At 45.2% G+C, this 10739-nt stretch overlaps 1 pseudogene; it reads left to right on the top strand.

The window, feature by feature from the left end:
• Positions 1-237: 237 nt before the first annotated feature.
• Positions 238-9246, top strand: LOC121002522 (annotated as a pseudogene).
• Positions 9247-10739: the final 1493 nt, after the last annotated feature.

Raw genomic sequence — 10739 nt, 5'->3', positions numbered from 1 at the left:
TTTTGACATAATGAAATAAAATATTTATTATTTGGTACTTTGAGCTCCATTTCTTTTGTCTTTTCGCTATTGTACTCGGGAGCTTGTACCGAGTTATCTCCTACGGGTGCCCTCTGTGGCCATATTGGGTGGGCACTGTCCTTCTCTCCCCCTCGGGACACCCGGGGTCTCCCTTTTTTTCTTCTGATTAATTTTGTACTGTGTATTCTCACAGATTCATTGACCCGAACGATCATCATGGATTATAAGGCCAGAGAATTATCCTGGCTTTCGCAACTCGATGCCGTCTTCAAGGACGAAGGAGCAGTGGGTGGTCCCAGCGGTGGCATAATCAAAGAGGTCCAAAATTCACTACAACAACTGCTACATAAAAGAGCACATACATGGTGGAATAAGGCCTTCCTGGAAAAATATCTCCAGAGAGGCCTTATACCCCGTGGCCTTAGGATACAAGTCTTTCCTTCCTTCCCTATAGAGGATGATATGTTCGTCTCTAAATGGGAGGAGATCTACAATCTGAGCTCATTAAAATTCATTGAGCTTCTGATTGGCCATAACAAAAAAAGTCTGGAACAAATGGACATTGAAATTGATCTACTGCAGGGACGTCTATCGAGTGACTGCAGTGCAGAAAATCTGAAAAGCTTCCAAGAAAAACTAGATATAAAATACCCAATCTGGGAAAAAGAGATTCAGGAAGCAAAGATTCAGAAGTTCTCCAGGGACAGTAATGATGCACAACAAAACCGTGTATATAAATGGAAAAATAGAGAACTTAATAATAACAAAAATAAAAATAGGTCTCGCAGTAGATCATCCTCAGTATCCTCTGTATCATCAGCTGGAGACTCCCAGTTACAAGGTACCAACCCAACTCGCCTGACTCGTAACAAGAGAAAGATGGAGCAGGGAAATGGACCTGGGAGAAAGAGACAACCCGAATCAACTGCGAACGTGAGAGTGCCAGACAATGAGCCTAAGGTAATTAACCTATCTGGTCACACTTATTCCAACATAGACATTTCTTTATTGGAGAAAGGCCTATCGTACGCACCTAGTTGTAGGTTTGACTGCTTTACCGCCATCAAGGATCTGCACCTTTTCGGGCGCTCCTTGATGATGAAGAGGTGGTATGCTAGGGGCGACTCAGTCGGGGCCCTTAATACTGAGGATGAGCAGCGAGCTCTCCGTGTGCTGTATTTACTGGCAGAACAGGCAGGACCGGCCACCAATATCACCGACGTGATACCATCGGAGATTAGGAAAAAGTCCACAGAATTTCCCCCCCTTGTCGTTATGTCCGGCGATTGATCTCTTTGTCAAGATGGTCAGTAGGGATTTTGAACAAGTCCCTACGTCTATACGACGTGACAATCTTGACAGGGATCAACGACTGAGTCTCGACAAACTCAAAAGCATCACCGATGTGATTTACAAACCGGCCGACAAGGGGGGAAATTTGGTGGTCTGGCCCAGGGGTATGTACCTGGCAGAGGCATACCTACAACTAAATAATTCCATTTGTTACCGGAAATTAACTTTTAATCCCTCCATTTCCTTTAGAGGGGAACTAATGAAAATCCTGGACACTGGCTTGGAGAAGAACATCATCTCCAAACAGATGTATGAAGCCCTTATTATTCAGGAACCGTTGATCCCAACCTTGTACCTTTTACCCAAGGTCCACAAGAATGCCTCTGTACCTCCAGGTAGGCCCATTATATCTGGGTGTAACAGCATGGTGGAAAATATTTGTAAATTACTGGATTTTCATTTAAAACCTATTGTGGAAACTTTACCATCGCACATCAGAGACACCTCTGACTTTCTGCAGAGGATACAGGGGATCACCCTGGATGAGGATAACATCATGGTAACTTGCGATGTAGAATCCCTCTACACTAGTATCCAGCATGTGGACGGTTTGCGAGCAGTAGAGTTTTTTCTCTCTGCCAGCAGCCTACCTAGGGATTTCTCTTCGTTTTTATTACAACTCCTCAAATTTGTACTTATGAGGAACTTCTTCTCCTTCAACGGATCCTTTTTCCTGCAGCTCCAGGGGACAGCAATGGGGGCGGCCGGTGCACCTGCATATGCTAACCTATTCCTGGGGCTGTGGGAGAGGGACCTTTTCCTGTCAGACAGACACGTCATCATGGACTGCGCCATCTTATGGGCGCGTACATAGATGACGTTTTCTTGATCTGGCAGGGAACTGAGGAGCAACTCCATGGTTTCTTCAAGTTACTCAATACTAACTCCAGAAACATTAAATTGACCTATACATATCACAAACAGAGGGTTGATTTTCTGGATGTGTCAGTGTTTAGGGACACTGGTGGCCATCTCATGACTGACGTCTTCCGTAAGGAGACGGCTGTCAATGCCTATCTGCATGCAACTTCCCTACATCCCAAAAGTACCATCTCTGCCATCCCCATTGGCCAATTCCTATGCATTCGTCAGATATGTTCCGACGATGCGACCTTTGAAAGACAGGTAAGTGATTTGAGGGACCGGTTCCTCAGGAGAGGTTCCAGTCATCGGTCCATCAAAAAGGCCTATTGGCGGGCTAAGACCCAGGGCCAGCCCCAACTTTTACAAACCAAAAGAGAGAGGGTACCTGATAAAAAAGTACGTACCATTCACACTGGGATGAAATGAGGAATTGTTTGACCTCACACTGGCCTATTCTACTAACTGACCCAATCCTGGAAAAACTCCACGGCTAATACCCTGTGAGACAACTTGGTTAGAGGGTATTTACAACCAGTCCCTTCCCAGCTTTTTGCTGGACAGGGCAGTCCTAGGACTGGGTTTAGACCGTGTGGCAGATGTGCTGCATGCCCCAATATGGAGCGTTCCTTTGATTTTGTGGATTCCTCCGGAACTAGGTCTTTCAGGATCAATCAGTCCCTTACGTGCTCCAGCACGCGGGTGGTATACTATGCCCAATGCCCATGCCCCAAGATTTACGTGGGTTTGACAACACGAGAGTTGAGGGTCCATGTGCGGGAGCATGTAAGGGACATCTTGAACGCACAGGAACTGAAGGAGGTTGAGGTTTTCAAACCTATTGCGAGGCATTTCAAGGAATTTCATTCATGTAACCCGAGACTCCTCAAGGTGAGGGGGATTGACTGTATCCAGGTGGACCTACGTGCAGGCAATATATCCAAGAGGCTAGCCCAACGGGAGAGCCGTTGGATCTGGACCCTGGGGACCTTACGTCCCAGGGGCCTTAATGATAATTTGGGATTCTCTGCTTTTCTGTAACCGCTGGGTCCACATCTGTGGATCCCATCATTTCTTTTAACAGTTTGTGTGTTACTAATTTACAAGTTTTATTGACTCTTTTTAATTTTGTCTCTCTTTCCAGCACCTCATCTTCTTTTGCAGGATGCCATGTCCACTTACCTCCCATTTGATCCACTACTGTATTGGATTTCCTGTACCTGGTCATATTCCCATCATTGGAGCTTTCGTTGTATATTTGCACTTTTGTTATCTATATTGATACATTCTTATGATGCGCCTGACATACTTTTTCTGTCCCAGCTCCCAACCCCCCCCTTTTTCCGTTCCCTCTTCCCTTGCCCTTTTCCTTCCTTCCCTCCCCCCTCCCTTCCTGCTCTCAGGCCCAGATCTTAACAACAGGCTCCTAGGAGTACTGCTTCATTTTCGCAAAGACTCAGTTGCCTTCATGGCAGACATTCAGCAGATGTTTCATTGCTTTCTCGTTAAAGAGGAACACAGAAACTTCTTAAGATTTCTTTGGTTTATTGACAATGACCCCACAAAAGATATCGCGAGTACTGCATGCGGGTACATATCTTTGGTAACAGCCCCTCCCCTGCAGTTGCAACTTATGGTCTCAGACACTCTGCTCAGGAAGGCAAACTAGAATATGGGTCAGACGTCAGACAATTCGTAGAAAGAGATTTTTATGTAGATGACTGTCTAAAATCACTACCCACTGTTGAGGGTGCAATAAGTCTCCTTAAGAGAGCTCAAGAAATGCTTGCATGCTCAAACCTGAGACTCCACAAAATAGCCTCAATAGTAAGCAGCTGATAGAAGCATTTCCCTCTCAAGACCACTCAAATGACCTTCAGAGCTTAGACTTAGGGACTGACTCCCTTCCTATACAACGTAGCCTTGGTCTCCTCTGGGATATAAAATCAGATACGTTTACCTTCCAAGTCAGCCAGGAAGAGAAGCCCTTTACCCGTAGAGGTGTCCTGTCTGCCATAAACAGTCTTTATGATCCCTTGGGATTTATGGCCCCCGTTACAATCCGGGGCAAATCACTACTTAGAGACTTAACTCAGGAGACATTGGATTGGGATCACCCACTTTACACTGAAAAAAGAAACATATGGATAGAGTGGAGAAACTCCCTAAATACTTTATCTAACCTCCATGTTCCACGTTCTTACGCTCCTGTGCCATCCACAGAAGTAAAAACACAAAGACTTTACGTATTCTCTGACACGTCCGTCAAACAATCGCCGCTGTAGCTTCTCTTAAAACTGTAGACAACAAAGTCTGTGAAGGTTCTCTTTTATCCAGGTCATGGTATCTCTGTAAAGAATAAATCAAGGCAACTGGACTTATTGTAGCTTTCTTGAAAACGTTTCACTCGTTCTTCCAACGAGCTTTCTCAATTCTGAGTGACTGTACAATAATTCTCTGGGAATAAATATATAACTGAATCAACATCTGGTAATTATACCCAGCATGGGGTCAGAGGTAATTATACCCAGCATGGGGTCAAAGGTGTTGATTCCATTATCCTAATTGGAGTCAATAGGTGATAATGACCTCCCAGAAAAAGGTGTCAAGACAGCATTGTATGTGGCAGACAATTGCCACATTGACAACTGCAATTTGTTATCCTGAACTGCAAACAGCCATACCAGTGAGGAACTGACATGGAGGCGAGGAAAAAAGGACAGTGCAAAACAAAGAGAAATGGGTGCAGAATCTTGCAGACCGGGTTCTCACCCAGCCTGAGATGGATGTCCTTGCTGAAGGGTTGAATTTCGCAATCACACCAAGAACCATACCAATAGTTGATATTATTTCAGCCACTGAAGCCTCAATCCACAGCAACAAAGTACCACAGGGTGAGGCTGAACAACTTCGCCTTAAAGTGTCTGCAGCTCTGGCCAGTGCCAAACCACCTCCTTCAAACTTGACTAGAGAAGAAAGGAAGGCGGTTACATCCCTGAAGAAAGACACAAATATCACCATCCTGCCTGCGGATAAAGGAAGATGCACGGTTGTACTTAATACATATGACTACGATGCCAAGGTGACCACACTGCTGGATGATAACAACACATATGAGGCCCTAGGACGAGACCCAACCAGTTGCTACAAGAAGAAGGTTATAGAACTACTACAACAACTAGAAAAGGACAAAATAATTGATCGGGCCATGTATCATCGCCTCTACCCTGGGGTAGCCCCTCTATGTATTTATGGACTTCCTAAGATACATAAGGATGGGACCCCTCTCAGGCCAATCTTCAGCAGCATCAACTCTGTGACCTACAATGTGGCAAAATACTTAGCCAGAATCCTAGCGCCCTTGGTTGGAAACACACAACATCACATACAGAACTCTCAGGATTTCACCACCAAAATCCAGAACTTGGTATTGGGCACAGAAGAAACAATGGTCTCCTATGATGTTACATCCCTCTTCACCTGCATACCCACTACAGAGGCAATTGAAACAGTCAGGAAACAGATGCTACTAGACAACACCTTAGGCTGCAGAACAGAACTTAGCCCAGACCAAGTGTGTGCCTTACTGGACCATTGTCTTAGTACCACCTACTAAAGTATAAGGACAAGTTCTACAAGAAAAAACATGGCTGTGCTATGGGATCGCCAGTCTCACCTATTGTAGAGAACCTGTATATGGAGGAAGTAGAAAGGAAAGCCCTGACCACTTTCATGGGAATTACACCGAGTCATTAGTTCAGATATGTGGATGACACTTGGGTTAAAATTCATAAGCAAGAGTTACAGGCTTTCACCGACCACATCAACTCAGTGGATCATAACATCAATTTCACGTGGGACGATATGCAGAACAAACTGGCGTTTCTGGACTGTCTCATAACAGTGGAAGAGGGAAGGAAGCTGGAAATAGAGGTCTATCGAAAACCAACACAGACAGACCAGTACCTGCTATTTGATTCCCACCATCCTCTAGACCACAAACTGGGAGTCATCCAGACTCTACACCACCGGGCAGAGAAAATGCCCACCAGCACAGAGGCCAAGGCGAAGGAATTCAAACACCTCAGAGGGGCACTTAAAACTTGTGGGTATCCAGATTGGGCCTTTGTCAAAACAGAAGGAAGGAGAAGAAAGAGCACCAAGACTACCAGTGAGGGCGAGAAGCATGACAGACGCAAGAATATGGTTATCCCATATGTAGCTGGGGTGTCTGAGAAACTCAAAAGGATTTTTAATAAACATCACATCCCTGTCTGCTTTAAACCCAGCAACACACTGAGGCAACAACTGGTTCACCCAAAGGTCCCAACGCCTAAACACAAGATGGACAACATTGTGTACGCAGTCCAGTGCAATGAGGAATGCTCAGAACTGTATATCGGCGAAAAACAAAACAACAACTACATCAGCGTATGGCTCAGCATAGAAAAGCCAAAACCTCTGGTCAAGATTCAGCCGTGTACTTACATCTAAAAGAAACAGGTCACACCCTTAAAGACAGTCAAGTACGTGTTTTGGATAAGGAGGCTGATTAGTGCAAACGAGATGTGAAGGAGGCCATCTACGTAAAAAATGGAGAAGCCAAGCTTGAATAGAGGTGGGGGGGGGGTTAGACATCTATTGTCTACCACATACAATGCTGTCTTGACACCTTTTTCTGCGAGGTCATTATCACCTACTGACTCCAATTAGGATAATGGAATCAACACCTTTGACCCCATGCTGGGTATAATGACCTCTGACCCCATGCTGGGTATAATTACCAGTAGAGTTGAACGAACACCTAGATGTTCGGGTTCGGGGAGTTCGGCCAAACTTTTAAAAAAAGTTTGGGTTTGGGACCCGAACTTGATCCGAACTTGGACCCGAACCCCATTGAAGTCAATGGGGACCCGAACTTCACTTTATTATTTTCTGTTATAACACGGTTATAACGGAAAATAATAGTATTAACTTTTTCAGATCTGAGTTTTCACGATCGTGAAAACTCAGATCCGACAGTATATTCTAACACAGAGGCGTTCCCATGGTGATGGGGACGCTTCAAGTTAGAATACACTAAGAACTGTGTACATAACTGCCCCATGCTGCCTGGCAGCACCCGATTTCTTAACTCCTCAGGTGCCGCACCTAAGGGGTTAATTGTGCGGATCTCAGCCCCCTGTAAGAGATCGGGTGCTGCCAGGCAGCAGGGGCCAGACCCCCCTCCCTCCCCAGTATTAAAATCATTGGTGGCCAGTGCGCCCCCCCCTCCTCCCTATTAAAATCATTGGTGGTTAGTGTGGCCCCCCCCTATTAAAATCATTGGTGTCCAGTGCAGCACCCCCTCTCCCCCCCTAATTAAAATCATTGGTGGCAGTGGCCACAGGTTAACAACACCCCTCCCCCCCATCATTGGTGGCAGCAGAGCGGCAGTTCCGATCGGAGTCCCAGTTTAATCGCTGGGGCTCCGATCGGCTACCATGGCAGCCAGGACGCTACTGCAGTCCTGGCTGCCATGGTTACTTAGCACTTTTAGCAGCATTATACTTACGTGCGCTGTCTGTGGCCAGACAGCGCTCCTCCTACTAGTAAGTGACAGGTCTGTGCTATAAGCAATGCGCCGCACAGACCTTTCACTTACCAGTAGGAGGAGCACCGGCACCTGAGGGGTTAATTGTGCGGATCACAGCCCCCTGTAAGAGATCAGGTGCTGCCAGGCAGCAGGGGGCCGTTATGTCCGCAGTTCTCAGTATATTCTAACTTGAAGCGTCCCCATCACTATGGGAACGCCTCTGTGTTAGAATATACTGTCGGATCTGAGTTTTCACGATCTAACTCAAATCCGATGGTATATTCTAACATAGAGGGGTTCCCATGGTGATGGGGACGCTTCAAGTTAAAATATACCATCGGATTGGAGAAAACTCCGATCCGATGGTATATTAATATTACCCGAACACCGAACCTGAACATTTACTGAAATGTTCGGGTTCGGGTGCCGAACACCGTAAAGTTCGGTACGAACCCGAACTTTACAGTTTGGGTTCGCTCAACCCTAATTACCAGATGTTGATTAAGTTACATATTTATTCCCAGAGAATTCTTGTACAGTCACTCAGAATTGAGAAAGCTCGTTGGAAAAACGAGTGAAACGTTTTCAAGAAAGCTACAGTAAGTCCAGTTGCCTTGATTTATTCTTTACAGATGTAGACAACAAAGGTCAAGGCCACGCAGGGTTTGTCATGGGCAAAGCGAAACTCGCACCACTTCTCGAACATACAATACCAAGGCTAGAACTCTGTGCCTCTGTACTAGCTGTTGAACTAGCTGAATTAATTACATCATAGATAAACCTAGAGATTCGAGACACCGATCTTTATACAGCCAGTAAAGTGGTCCTTGGCTACATTTTCAACCAAACTAGGCGTTTTTACGTTTACGTAAACAACCGAGTGTTAAGAATCAGGAGGTCAACTTTCCCAAAGCAATGGCCATTTGTACCTACTGACCATAACCCAGCAGACTTAGCAACCAGGTCAGTTGCTGCTAGTCATCTTAAGGACACAGTTTGGTTCAGGGGTCCTGCTTTTCTATACAACTCAGAACATTCTTCTGCCTGTGACTCATATGAGCTGTTAGATGCCGATTCTGACAAAGAAATCCGCCCCCAGGTATCTGTGCTACTTACTGTAAATCTGTACAATCAGCTCAGTAGCCACCGTTTCATCAGTTTTTCCACCGTGAAGTCACTTGTGCGAGCTATCACCTGCTTACCACATGTAGCCCGTTCTTTCAAGCATGACCCATTTGTTATGGTACGTAACTGCAAAGGTTAGATACTCAGTAAGTGAGCTAGAACAATCGAAAAATCTAATTATTTGTTCCATGCAACGAGAGACATTCGCTAATGAACTCCACTGCATCAACATCAAAAAACCTGCGTCAAAAGACAGTGTGTTAGTAAAGCTTGATCCAGTTCTTGATGAGAATGGTCTGCTAAGAGTGTGAGGGCGGCTTAAAGAAGCCAAATTAGGGTTCAATGAGAAACATCCTATCATAATACCTGGTCATCATCATTTAGCTTTCTTGCTTGTAGAGGACTACCACAGTAAGATAAAACACCGGGGCCGACTATTCACCGAAGGAGCGTTACGAGCTGCTGGGCTGTGGGTCGTTGGTGCAAAATGGTGTATCAACAAATGTATATTCAAATGTATCACTTGCCGTAAGCTACGCGGGGGATTACAAACACAAAAAATGTCCAATTTACAGTCCGACAAGGTTAGCATGGACCCTCCGTTTACTAATGTGGGCCTTGATGAATTTGGTGCCTGGTCCGTTATCACATGCCAAACTAGAAGTAGCCACGCTAGCTCCAAGCGATGGGCAGTCATTTTCAGTTGTATGTCAATTCGAGCCGTCCACATTGAAGTTATCGAGTGTATGGACACTTCTAGCTTCATAAATGCCCTCAAGCGCTTTATTGCAATCAGAGGTCCTGTAAAACAAATCCGCTCTGACAGAGGTACAAACTTTGTTGGAGCTGCTAATGAGCTAAAGATTCTCTCCAACTTGGATAATAACAGTGTAAAAAGATTCCTTAGTGAGCAAGGATGCACTTGGATTTTCAATTCCCCTCATTCTTCTCACATGGGAGGAGCCTGGGAAAGAATCATTGGCATAGTCCGCAGAATCTTGAACTCTATCTTCCTACAAGTGGGCAATGCTAGACTCTCTCATGAATGCCTAACAACCTTTATGGCCGAAGTCTCAGCCATTATCAATGCCAGACCCTTGGCTCCGATATCAAATGACCCAGGAGATCCAATACTGCTTACGCCTGCCTCTCTACTTACCCAAAAGACTGGTATAGTGAGTGCTCCTTCCGGAGAGTTTAGCACCAAAGAACTTTACAAACGCCAATGGAGACAAGTGCAAGGCCTTGCCGATACTTTCTGGAATAGGTGGAAGAAGCAATATCTTCCTACCTTACAGACAAGAACCAAATGGAACACAGTAAAGCCTAACCTGAAACCTGATGACATTGTTCTTGTTAAAGACTCTCAGGCTCAAAGAAATCATTGGCCTATGGGCCTCATTACTAAAGTGTAGATGGATGTGTCCGTAAAGTTGAGGTCAAGAATTTCAAACAAAATGAGACCAAATTGTTTATCAGACCTACTTCCGAGCTAGTCCTACTGTTATCTGTTGAGGACTCTAACAGTGACATCGGCTGATGTCAAGCGGGGAGTGTACTGTCTTCTCTTCACTAACCATTGCATAGTTTGTTCATATGTGTGCCTACAGCGCCATCTAGTGACCTTTAGCTTTAAGTTCATTGTCTGCCTTGTTATAAACTATGCATATTTATTAGGTCACCTGACTTCCTGCTCACAGTGCTTTCTGGGAAAGAGACAGGCACCTTCTTCCTTTTTCCTTCACCTCATGGAAGGAGCAGCTGCACATTGTGTGTATCTTACTAAAGCATAGTCGGTAAGGGA

The sequence above is a fragment of the Bufo bufo genome, chromosome 5 (assembly GCF_905171765.1).
Source record: "Bufo bufo chromosome 5, aBufBuf1.1, whole genome shotgun sequence".
Lineage (NCBI taxonomy): Eukaryota > Metazoa > Chordata > Amphibia > Anura > Bufonidae > Bufo > Bufo bufo.
The sequence above is the reverse complement of the archived record's forward strand: the minus strand, read 5'-3'. Positions and strand labels throughout refer to the sequence as shown.